The sequence below is a fragment of the Oncorhynchus clarkii genome, chromosome 4 (assembly GCF_045791955.1).
Source record: "Oncorhynchus clarkii lewisi isolate Uvic-CL-2024 chromosome 4, UVic_Ocla_1.0, whole genome shotgun sequence".
Lineage (NCBI taxonomy): Eukaryota > Metazoa > Chordata > Actinopteri > Salmoniformes > Salmonidae > Oncorhynchus > Oncorhynchus clarkii.
In genome coordinates this window covers 41,529,815-41,543,089 of record NC_092150.1, presented here as the reverse complement: position 1 = coordinate 41,543,089, position 13,275 = coordinate 41,529,815, and the positions used below count along the sequence as shown (strand labels likewise).

Genomic DNA, 13,275 nt, shown 5'->3' with positions numbered 1-13,275 from the left:
CAGAAACGAAGCAGATAAGATGGAATGGAACAAGCTCTAATTGAAAGACTGATAGGCAGCTCTGCACATCACACTCACACAGAGATGTGGAGACGGAGATACTAGAGGTTATTTCAAGTGTATGAAGTGGATTGCAAATGCATACACGCGTGTGTACACAGACGAGACACGAGACGCTACTGAGCTGGGAGGACAGGGGGCAGGAAACCTCTCACTCTGTTAATTCGGTGTTTGAAAACATGTATTTCCTCACACCGTGTTTGCTTGAATATAACCCCCCTCCTCTCCTCCCTCTTATTGATCAGCCATATCTAGTCATGTTCTGTCTGTTCACCAGGCTGTGTTGGCCAGGGGGCGTAACTTCACACACTGTGAAATTGAATGTCTAGACACCCCCTGCTCTCACTGCCTCAGGCCCGAACCATGTTTTATCAACTGTTTCTGAAACAACTTTGGAGAAATAAGTATCTACTGTCTAGGTTCTGTTTGTCTCTCTGATAAATAGGCACCGGCCTCAGAACATACGGGCTTGGATGATTTGCGTCCCGTCCCCCCCCTCTCAATCTTTCTCTGTGGTGTTACGTTTATATTCCCCCCTCCCCGCTCTGTGGCTGTGTGAATGGGTAGAGCCCTTTCTGTCTCTCTCCCCCAGAGCCTCTCTCACAGTAGGCATTAATCACATCAGCAGTTACAATGGAGAGGAGCTGTGAGTGTGTCGGGCCACAGCAGGAAAGGAGAAGGGAGGGAGAGAAAGGGGAAGAGGTTAGAGGGAGAGAGTGCTTTGATCTGATGCCTCTCACGTGCCTCCCTCTCTCCCAGGGGAGCCTCCTCTGTCTCTACACGCTGCCATCCCTCACTTCACTCTGGATAATGAGTGTTTTTCTCTTTAGCTCGCCCTCTCTCTTCCCACTCTGTTGCTCTCCCTCCATTGTTATCACTCTACCTCTCTCGTTTCACACCCTATATTTTTCTCCCTTCATCAATTCTTCCCTGTCTCTCTTTCCAGCCCTCTGTATCTCTTATTTTCTTTCTATCTCCCTTCCCTTTGTTTTTTCTTTGTTTGAGGAAAGATTTAGCCATGCAGTCATGTTATTGTGTCTATTAAAGTTGTCATCTATACATTTCTATCTAAAATACCCGGAAAGGAAAACCTAGTCAGTTGCACCACTGAATATATCTTCCACGTTTAACCCAACCCCTCTGAATTGGAGAGGTGCTAGGGGCCGCCTTAATCGACACCCGGGCAGTAGTTGTTGTTGGCGGTTAACGGCAGATTTCCCACTTTGCCTGGCTTGGGGATTCAAACCAGTGACCTTTCGGTTACTGTCCCAACGCTCTTAACCGCTAGGCTACCTGCCGTACCTATAACTGACAAGGCACAGCATAGAGGTACAGTAGATCACCTTGGATTTAGTCAGTTATTACGCTGTAGGAATATCTCCCCATTGGCTTTAGAAAATCAAGTTGTTCAACAGCCTTACAAAAATAAAATCATCTTTGGTAGATACGAGAGCATTTCCATTTACCAGCCCGTTGATACAGAATATTGCAGAATCCAACCTCGACATGGCAATGTATAATATCTTACAGGTCCATTGTAATACTAATACATATATTGTATTTTTCCCTGCAGAGTCAATCTCTGTTACAACTTAAATGGTATTTTCCTACAGTGCTCTAATGTCTGTTACAGAGATGTATAGATCCGGGCCTTGTGTGTACAAGACAAACGACCCACTCTCCTTCTCGTCTGTGTGTGTGTGTGTGTGGTGTGCGTGCGTGTACTGATACGTAGGTAGTGAGATGCATCCGGGTGTACAGTAGATAGGTGCAAATTGAAGCTGTTTTCTCCTCTAGCAGAATTGAGTGATGGTCGCGGAGAGATGACAGGAGGAGAGAAGGTTTCACTGTCTGACTTACGATAATGAACTGGGTCTCAGCGGGCACAGAAACCAGGAAAGGAGAGAAAAGAGGCGGGAGGGAGGGGGTAAAGAGCGAGGGAGGGATGCGGAAGGGTGCCAGAGACAAAGGAACTTGAGACGGCTTCATTTCTGCCCCTGAAGACTCCTGGCCTAACTGCACTCTCTTCCTCCTCCTCTCCCTCTCTCTCTGCTTCGTTGTGTAAATTGGCAAATTTTCAGAACAGCAATCCGATAGTCGGGAACAAGTCAGTAATTGCAGTAGAATCTGGGTCAGACATGCCGTAAGAACATATTTAGTATTTCAGTTTAAAGCTGCCGCGATAGTGGCGTTACTGTGGTGTAGTCCTATAAACATGGTGTACAGTAACGAGTCAGACCACACCCTAGTTAGCTGACTAGGCTAGGATATCTCTTGTCAGTTAGGGAGAACTCCCATGTGGTTGTCCATGATGTGTCTGTCACAGCCCATCTCCCCATCATTAATATTGTCCTTCATTACAACACCCCCCCCCCCCCCTACTCAGAATCAGCTCGATATGCTGCTCGGTTGTCCTCTTGAGTGCTCTGTCTCCCATGGGACTAGATACTAGCTAACATGCTATTCTGTCAAGCCAGGACACGCGCACACACACACGGCAGCCATCCCTGCTAGTGTGCTAATCCTCGCTAAACCACCACAATTAGCCACATCAAAGCTCCAACGCTAATGGAATGTATAAGGCGGTTGATGTTGGAGTGTTTTTAAGTTTGAATTTCATGGACGTATATATGTTCTGTGTTGACGGATTGTTTTCCTCCCCTCGTGACCTTGTTTCACAGTCCTTGCTGCGCCGGGTAAAAACCACACACACTCATAAAAAACCCACATCTCTGGGAGGGACTGGGAGTGTAGATCTCATGGTAATGTAGTGTGTGTGCGTGTGCGTAATATACTGGGAGTAGTGTATGGTCTCTATGGTAAAGTTGCTGTGGTGTGGTGGTGAATGACGGTCAAGGGGTTGCCAATAATCCTGTGAACGCTGTTTTTAAGAGATGGCGGGAGAGAGAGGGATGGAGCGGGAGAGATGATCACTGTCGTCTTTGAGGAGGAGATGGGCGTCTCCTCGTGAATATCTCAGGGTGCCATGTTTACCAGTCAGACAGGCGGGGCACTGTGTCGTGTGGGTCCTGGTTTGACAGAAGGGAACTTCAGGTAGGGGCTTCAGCAGTGAGCGGTGGGGATCGCGGCGGTGCGCTCTCTAGCTGCAGATGTTAGTGGGTTAGTGGAGTGAGGAGACGTTCTGATCAGCCCGGAGTTGTTCCATTCAGCCTGGGGAAGGGAAAGGATAGAGCGAGGGAAGGTGGGGGACAATGGCGTCCCATTCATCCACAGCAGCCCTCCTTGGTGGAAAGATGAAGGGAAAGCGGGAGGGAGAGAAGGGTGGTGGAACTACGCAATAGAGGAAGTAATCAGCATGTTGTCTCAGATAAACCATGCAGGACGGCAGGAATAACATGCCTGGATAATTGTGCAGATGTACCACTCTGCGTGTGTGTGTGTGTGTGCCTATGTTTGTGCGTGTGTGTGTCTGTGAGAGAATCGAACAGCTGCAGCAGTTGACGTCCAAGCCCCTTTCCGATTGCCTCAGGAATTGTGTAACTGTGTGTGTAGGGGGTGTGAAAGTGTTTCTGATGCAGCCATGGGACTGTATACCACAGCTGTACTGTAGCAGCAGAGGAATAGCAGAGATGCCGAAGGATAGAGGGTAGGAAGAGGGAGGAATTGTCATTCAGAATTAAGGAGCACAAAGGACGATGTTGGACAGACCTATCACATGAAGGACAGAGGATACTGTAGACTTTGCAGGGACACAGCACAGTACATCTGGTGTTCTCTGTATAGTGAATCATGAAATGGCAGTGGCACTGGTGACATCAGGAAGTCACATCTCTCTTTTTCTCTCTGTCTTCTATCCAGACCCCTTTCTCAATTCAATTCGATTTAAGGGCTCTATTGGCTCGAAAACTAAATCTCTCTCTCTCTCTCTCCCACTCTCCCTCAGAAACACACACATGTGAATGTATCTGGGGGGGGGGGGGGGGGGGGGGGGGGGGGTTAGCTTGACTCAGTGTGTCTGAGGTGTATGTTTTAAATTTCTCCCTCTCTCTCCCACTCTCCCTCAGAAACACACACATATCTGAATGTAGCTGGGGGGGTAGCTTGACTCAGTGTACCTGAGGTGTTGGGTTCTTCTGCTCCAATAGGTCTGTGTCTAGCTCAGCCTCTCTGCTGTGCCTCAGTCCCTTCTTTCCTCTGTTCCTGGACCACGTCTCCTCTGCCCTCGTCTCCTCTCTTCTGCTCCTGCCCTATGCAATATGGATGAAAAGCCAACGTGAGACACAGTGCTCTATCCAGCTCTTCTATTCACTCTGCTCTGTCACTCTGCTGGGATGACAGGGATAGAGTTGGCGCTTATGGGATATTTATTTAGCTGCCGGAGAGGCAGGTGCTGTGTTGGAAGCAGTTGGCAGACTTGTTGTCTTTGTTTGATATCTAAGTGGTCTGATGAAAGATAGCCTAACCTTTCAAGTCGATTCATATGGTTTTGTGAGCCTGTTAGATAGTTTCCTCAGGAGTGATTTAATGACTTGCAGCCCATGTTCTACAGTCGAAGTCGGAAGTTTACAAACACCTTAAGCCAAATAGTTTTAAACTCAGTTTTTCACACAATTCCTGACATTTAATCCAAGTAAAAATTCCCTGTCTTAGGTCAGTTAGGATCACCACTTTATTTTAAGAGTGTGAAATAATAGTAGAATAATAGTAGAGAGAATGGTTTATTTCAGCTTGTATTTCTTTCATCACATTCCCAGTGGGTCAGAAATGTACATACACTCAATTTGTATTTGCTAGCATTGCTTTTAAATTGCTTTTAAACGTTTCGAGTAGCCTTCCACAAGCGTCCCACAATAAGTTGGGTGAATTTTGGCCCATTCTTCCTGACAGAGCTGGTGTAATGGAGTCAAGTTTGTAGGCCTCCTTGCTCACACATGCTTTTTCAGTTCTGCCCACACATTTTCTATAGGATTGAGGCCAGGGCTTTGTGATGGCCACTCCAATACCTTGACTTTGTTGTCCTTAAGCCATTTTGCCACATCTTTGGAAGTATGCTTAGGGTCATTGTCCACTTAGAAGACCCATTTGCGACCATGCTTTAACTTCCTGACTGATGTCTTGAGGTGTTGCTTCTATATATCCACATAATTTTCCTTCCTCATGACACCATCTATTTTGTGAAGTGCACATGTCCCTCCTGCAGCAAAGCACACCCACAACATGATGCTGCCACCCCTGTACTTCACGGTTGGGATGGTGTTCTTCGGCTTGCAAGCCTCCCCCTTTTTCCTCCAAACATAACGATGGTCATTATGGCCAAACAGTTCTACTTTTGTTTCATCGGACCAGAGGACATTTCTCCAAGAAGTACGATCTTTGTGCAGTTGTAAACCATAGTCTGTCTTTTTTATGGCGGTTTTGGAGTGTGGCTTCTTCCTTGCTGAGTGGCCTTTCAGGTTATGTCGATATACATTTGTACCTGTTTCCTCCAGCATCTTCACAAGGTCCTGGGATTCTGGGATTGATTTGCCCTTTTCGCACCAAATTACGTTTGTCTCTAGGAGACAGAACGCATCTCCTTCCTGAGCGGTATGACAGCTGCGTTGTCCCATGGTGTTTATACTTGCGTACCATTGTTTGTACAGATGAACGTGGTTCCTTCAGCCATTTGGAAATTGCTCCCAAGGATGAAACAGACTTGTGGTGGTCTACAATTTTATTTCTGAGGTCTGATTTAGTTTGATTTTCCCTTGATGTCAAGCAAAGAGGCACTGAGTTTGAAAGTAGGCCTTGAAATACATCCACAGGTACACCTCCATTTGACTCAAATTATGTCAATTAGCCTATCAGAAGCTTCTAAATTCATGACATAATTTTCTGGAATTTTCCAAGCTGTTTAAAGGCACAGTCAACTTAGTGTATGTAAACTTCTGACCCACTGAAATTGTGATACAGTAAGTGAAATATTCTGTCTGTAAACAATTGTTGGAAAAATTACTTGTGTCATGCACAAAGTAGATGTCCTGACCGACTTGCCAAAACTATAGTTTGTTAACAAGACATTTGTGCCATGGTTGTAAAACGAGTTTTAATGACTCCAACCTAAGTGTATGTAAACGTCCGACATCAACTCTATATTCGCTTATTTCATTGTCCACATAGGACATGAAGTGAATTTGCAGTTTTGTTTTCATGTCAAACTACCAGTCAGCCGAATGAAGTGCTCCACCCTTGCTCTACTCCATCATGTTAATGATTGCTGCTAGTGCTACCCCTCCTCCTTCTCTCATTCTCCTTCTCCCTCTCTCTCTCTACCTCCTTTTCTCTGACCAACTCCATGCACAACAATCCCCCTCTCTCTCTCTCGCTCTCTCTCCATATCATCCTCACTGGCTCCATTTAAAGACAGCAGACAATTAGTCAGAACAAAGTGGGGGGGGCTCCACTCCTGTTGCTCTGTGCATGGATTAGAAACCATCCCAATTGGTGCTCCATGTCCTCCAAACATCTTTCATGCACACACACACACACACACACACACACACACACACACACACACACACACACACACACACACACACACACACACACACACACACACACACACACACACACGGTTCCAGCTCCCTGGTTAGGCCACTAATGGGGTTTTATAGCTAGCGTTAATGTGTCACTAAGTGGAGGTGTTGAGTCCTAATGGCTCTCACAACGTGTGTCACTCTGACAGTTCCAGTGACACCAGACCCTTCCAGACCCAGACACTTATTAAGTTATCCCCATCGGCTTCGTTAACACCACTGGCCCTGTCCCTACCTGGTCCTGTCTCAATGTTCCTACCTGTCTGCGTCGCTTAAATGTGCAGGTGAGTGGCACAACTTTCCGTGGCTTGGGCCATGGCACATTTCTCTTAACATCTGCTTCTGCACAAACCTATTGTCTTCCCTGGAGTTTGCTAATGATGGGCCAATCTCATCTAGACCAGAAGGCCCTACTGTATTCAATCACTATTCCAAATCCTCATTAAGTGGAAATACCCCTCTAAGCCTTTGGCCTGGCATGGGTTGGCACCAACTGCCACCATCTCTCACATCACAGTGTGCTGCCTACCTGTTTAGGCTTCTTGGCTCCTCCTTCGCGCCACTCTGGGCAAGTACAGGAAGCTGAGTCTCCTGCCCTCAAATATGGTCCATTATGCCTGGGCTAAGTAGATACACTGCCTGGGATTGGACTTCAGGAGCAGACACACCTGCCGTGGGAGGACGGGTATTAGTTGGACTAGTTTATACACAATGTGTGTCTTTAAGGTGAGATAGTTGGGAAGGAGGGGGGAGAGAGACGGAGATAACGGAAAGGAGCGAGACTCCCCATCCCGCATGCGGGAGCGTAATCATCGCCTGACACTAATTAGCATAACGCAACGGACATAAATATCCCTAGAAAATGTTCCTATTCATGAAAATCACAAATGAAATGTATTGAGACACAGCTTAGCCTTTTGTTAATCACCCTGACATCTCAGATTTTCAAAATATGCTTTACAGCCAAAGCTAGACAAGCATTTGTGTAAGTTTATCGATAGCCTAGCATAGCATAGCATTTTGTCCAGCTAGCAGCAGGTAACTTGGTCACGGAAATCAGAAAAGCAATCAAATTAAAGCGTTTACCTTTGATGAGCTTCAGATGTTTTCACTCACGAGACTCCCAGTTAGATAGCAAATGTTCCTTTTTTCCCAAAATATTATTTTTGTAGGCGAAATAGCTCCGTTTGTTCTTCACGTTTGTCTGAGAAATCGCCCGGAAATTGCAGTCACGAAAACGGCTAAAAATATTCCAAATTAGCTCCATAATATCGACAGAAACATGGCAAACATTGTTTATAATCAATCCTCAAGGTGTTTTTCAAATATCTATTCGATAATATATCCATCGGGACAATTCGTTTTTCAGTAGGGCCGATTGGAGTAATGGCTACCTCTGTATTTTACGCGAGAATCTCTCTGTGGGCATCAGGTGACCACTTGCGCAATGTAGCCACCTACGGCTATTCTTCAACATAAATGCGTAAAACTACGTCACAATGATGTAGACACCTTGGGGAATACGGAGAAAGCGTAATCTGGTTGATAGCCCATTCACTGCTCAATAGGGACTCATTGGAACGCAGCGCTTTCAAAACATGGGGCACTTCCGGATTGGATTTTTCTCAGGTTTTAGCCTGCAACATCAGTTCTGTTATACTCACAGACAATATTTTTACAGTTTTGGAAACGTTAGAGTGTTTTCTATCCTAAGCTGTCAATTATATACATATTCTAGCATCTTGTCCTGACAAAATATCCCATTTAAAACGGGAACGTTTTTTTTCCAAAAATGAAAATACTGCCCCCGAGTCAAAACAGGTTTTAAGGTGAGATAGTTGGGAAGGAGGGGGGAGAGAGACGGAGATCAGGGAAAAGGAGCGAGACAGGGAGCAAAAAAAGGTGTTTCTCTGAATGGGAGAGAAATATGTGATAGAGAGAGAGATGTGTTAGAGGTGTTTCTCTGAACAGATCATTAGCTGGTTTCATCACCTTCTCCCTCTGTGGTTCTGTGGTGGTGAAATCACTGCCATGTGCCAAAGACATATTGTCACGGCAGATCTCCTTTTCGTCTGAAGAGGAGTAAGGATCGAACCAAGATGCAGCGTGGTAAGTGTTCATGACGATTTATTAAAAATGAACTGAACACTGAAATACAAAACAATAAACGATGTGATGAAACCGAAAACCGAAACAGTACCGTGTGGCGACAAACACTGACACGGAAACAAACACCCACAAACCAACAGTGAAACCCAGGCTACCTAAGTATGATTCTCAATCAGAGACAACTAACGACACCTGCCTCTGATTGAGAACCATACTCGGCTGAACACAAAAACCAACATAGAAAAACAAACATAGACTGCCCACCCCAACTCACACCCTGACCATACTAAATAAAGACAAAACAAAGGAAATAAAGGTCAGAACGTGACACATATCTAATTGCAGCTCAAATAAGAAGGGGAAATCTACCGCACCGATACGCTAAGAGGTGAACTTTCACTCCTCTTAACCTATTACATTGAAATATTGGGAGCGTTCTAAATGGTGACCGAACAGCTCAATAAGTCATCAGCAGCTGGTTCTATTATGTAACATGGGTCAGTCACACTGTCAGGGCTGACTGAGCTAAGTGGGCTCGCAGGCTGCATTTTAGAATACTCACTCTCTCTGACTGTGTCACCTGTTGGAGTGTCAGAAGCTGTCTCTGAGCCATAGAGAGTAGTGTAGAAAGATAAAATAAAACGACTGAACATTGAGTCTAGAAACTTGGGGGAACATTTTAAATGACACCTACTTCTCCACGTGGCTCTGGCTGAAAGTACTGCTGTGTAAAGTGAATAGGAAAAGTTGTAAACCCTAGTAGCCTGTAAGAGCTTGCTAGTTTCTCCTGGAAGTATCGGGTATTCCAGGCAAACTCCTGGCACTTCACTGTATACTCCACATAGGAATTTGTTGTTTGTGATCCAACCCTATAGAGCAGCATCTTTGTTGTGTAGCCTATACGATGATGGGAGCAGTTGATTGGTATGCAGTGTGGCGGTAATGTAAAGAATACCTTGCCTGCTACCTCTGATGGAACTTGTCTGTTTGTTTCTGTGTGCACATGTCTACAGTACAGTATTGGTGGTGTATGTGCACAATGATGCCAGCCTTTGTATTTTTTTTCTCTGTGTGCATACGTGCTTCCAGGACAAATTAAGCGCTGCTAGTGTATGTACAGTGTGTGTGTGCGTGCGTGTGTGTGTGTGCTCACATTAGCATACCTTAGCATCCTCTGTTCTGGCCTACTCAGCAGACCTGTCCTTCTGTCTGTCTTTGCCTTCATCAGTCAGTCACCATGGCCTCAGGGAAGTGCCCCCTGCCCACATGTCTGTGCCTGCCCACCCTCTACCCTGCTAGCACTGCCAGGCCTATCACTCACCCCTCTCCTCCCTGGCAGAGCAGGCAGGGGCGGAGAGAAGAGGGGGGGGGGGGGGGGGGGGGGGGCGCAGTAGTGTTTTCCACAAGTACGTAGAGGAGCCAGCCAAATAGAAACAGTAGCCAGCCCTCTGCCGCCCCTGAGTTAGACATTTTTTGACTAAGCTTAGCTCTATTTTGGTGGCCTCTGGTACGTTCCAATTTGCCTGGCTGCCCAAACTCCTTACTACGGCCAAACGCTACGCCCGCAGACGTTAGTTTCTTCTCCATAGCGAGCCTGGATCTGAGTAGCTCCCTGACGATTGCTAGAACGCAAACACATTATAATCGTTCTGATTGGTCCCAGAAGCTGATGGGTTGACTGATCCAGATCACACTTGGGTAAAGCAGCTTTGTTACTCTGATTGGTTAGAAATGATCCAATCGCTGATGACGCAAGTTTGAGTTGTCAGGCAACATTCTAATGCCTTGATTCCATCTGAAATACACAGCAAAAATGTTGAATACTTTAGCAATTATACCTCCCAGATATTTATACAGTGCCTTGCGAAAGTATTCGGCCCCCTTGAACTTTGCGACCTTTTGCCACATTTCAGGCTTCAAACATAAAGATATAAAACTGTATTTTTTTGTGAAGAATCAACAACAAGTGGGACACAATCATGAAGTGGAACGACATTTATTGGATATTTCAAACTTTTTTAACAAATCAAAAACGGAAAAATTGGGCGTGCAAAATTATTCAGCCCCCTTAAGTTAATACTTTGTAGCGCCACCTTTTGCTGCGATTACAGCTGTAAGTCGCTTGGGGTATGTCTCTATCAGTTTTGCACATCGAGAGACTGACATTTTTTCCCATTCCTCCTTGCAAAACAGCTCGAGCTCAGTGAGGTTGGATGGAGAGCATTTGTGAACAGCAGTTTTCAGTTCTTTCCACAGATTCTCGATTGGATTCAGGTCTGGACTTTGACTTGGCCATTCTAACACCTGGATATGTTTATTTTTGAACCATTCCATTGTAGATTTTGCTTTATGTTTTGGATCATTGTCTTGTTGGAAGACAAATCTCCATCCCAGTCTCAGGTCTTTTGCAGACTCCATCAGGTTTTCTTCCAGAATGGTCCTGTATTTGGCTCCATCCATCTTCCCATCAATTTTAACCATCTTCCCTGTCCCTGCTGAAGAAAAGCAGGCCCAAACCATGATGCTGCCACCACCATGTTTGACAGTGGGGATGGTGTGTTCAGCTGTGTTGCTTTTACGCCAAACATAACGTTTTGCATTGTTGCCAAAAAGTTCAATTTTGGTTTAATCTGACCAGAGCACCTTCTTCCACATGTTTGGTGTGTCTCCCAGGTGGCTTGTGGCAAACTTTAAACAACACTTTTTATGGATATCTTTAAGAAATGGCTTTCTTCTTGCCACTCTTCCATAAAGGCCAGATTTGTGCAATATACGACTGATTGTTGTCCTATGGACAGAGTCTCCCACCTCAGCTGTAGATCTCTGCAGTTCATCCAGAGTGATCATGGGCCTCTTGGCTGCATCTCTGATCAGTCTTCTCCTTGTATGAGCTGAAAGTTTAGAGGGACGGCCAGGTCTTGGTAGATTTGCAGTGGTCTGATACTCCTTCCATTTCAATATTATCGCTTGCACAGTGCTCCTTGGGATGTTTAAAGCTTGGGAAATATTTTTGTATCCAAATCCGGCTTTAAACTTCTTCACAACAGTATCTCGGACCTGCCTGGTGTGTTCCTTGTTCTTCATGATGCTCTCTGCGCTTTTAACGGACCTCTGAGACTATCACAGTGCAGGTGCATTTATACGGAGACTTGATTACACACAGGTGGATTGTATTTATCATCATTAGTCATTTAGGTCAACATTGGATCATTCAGAGATCCTCACTGAACTTCTGGAGAGAGTTTGCTGCACTGAAAGTAAAGGGGCTGAATAATTTTGCACGCCCAATTTTTCAGTTTTTGATTCGTTAAAAAAGTTTGAAATATCCAATAAATGTCGTTCCACTTCATGATTGTGTCCCACTTGTTGTTGATTCTTCACAAAAAATACAGTTTTATATCTTTATGTTTGAAGCCTGAAATGTGGCAAAAGGTCGCAAAGTTCAAGGGGGCCGAATACTTTCGCAAGGCACTGTATATGTGCAGATGAGGATGTGCAAGTAGAAATACTGGTGTGCAAAGAGCAGAAAAACAAAAACGGGGATGAGGTAGGTAGTTGGTTGGATGGGTTATTTACAGATGGGCTCTGTACAGCTGCAACGATCCGTAAGCTGCTCTGACAGCTGACGCTTAAAGTTAGTGAGGGAGATATGAGTCTCCAACTTCAGTGATTCAGTGATAGTTACCTTTTAATTCAAGTGTGCACATAGCAAGAGGCTATTGTTTAGCAGTGTTTTTGTACGGCACATGTGATGGAAGAGTTTGCAAAACAAATAGCCACTGGATTGATGAAAATAATCACGATATAATTCTGCCAGGTAAGCATATGCTACTTTGTAGTTAATATTTAATTGAAAAGGTTTTTGGGAAAGCCTTTCGGTCTACCAGAATACTTTTTTTTTCATTAGCATCATTGCTAACAGCGAGCCGCACACACACAGGCAAGGGCATTCCCGTTGCCTCGTCAGAAAGTTGCAGGAAATACGAACCACTGATGAACGGCTCTCACACCGATGCTATTTGGTAGGCTACACTGACTGGCGAGACGAGAGTCACTCACTTCAGCGTCACTGTCTGCCAAGCCCTGCCAAGCCCTGGCGACATCCTAGGAGATCCTTTGGTTTACTTGTCCCGGTGCGATTACCTTGGACATGGCTCAGAGCTACAGCTGTCTGTCTGTTAGGGTCTGTAGGCGGCTGTGTGACAAGGGGAGGCACTTTACCCCATGTATAGAGGGTTGGGTTGGACACTTGATGAAGCCTAGGCCTACGTTCAATAGGACTTTATCTGTCTACTAGCCAACTACTGTATATGCAGGGTGGGAGTGGTTGGTTTGATGTCATCTTTCACCTGTTAAGTTAATGTTGTTAGTTACGTGTGCATTTAGCTCAGGGCAGGGCCATACTATCACAAATATCTGTCCACGGTCTACATCAGCAACCCGCCAAATGTCCTGGGTGAGTGTACTCGACGAGAGCACTATGTGGCACAACCCACTCTCTTTCCCTGCCCATGTCTCTACTAGTGTGGAAGAGGTGAACAAAATGATTGTTGTCTATCAACAATGACAA

General features: G+C 45.4%; 1 protein-coding gene across 4 annotated transcripts in view; it reads left to right on the top strand.

Annotated features, from left to right (window-relative positions):
- LOC139406826 (microtubule-associated serine/threonine-protein kinase 2-like) overlaps positions 1-13,275 on the top strand; it is a 159,284-nt gene that overhangs the window by 15,425 nt on the left and 130,584 nt on the right. The gene's annotated exons all lie outside the window — the stretch shown is intronic.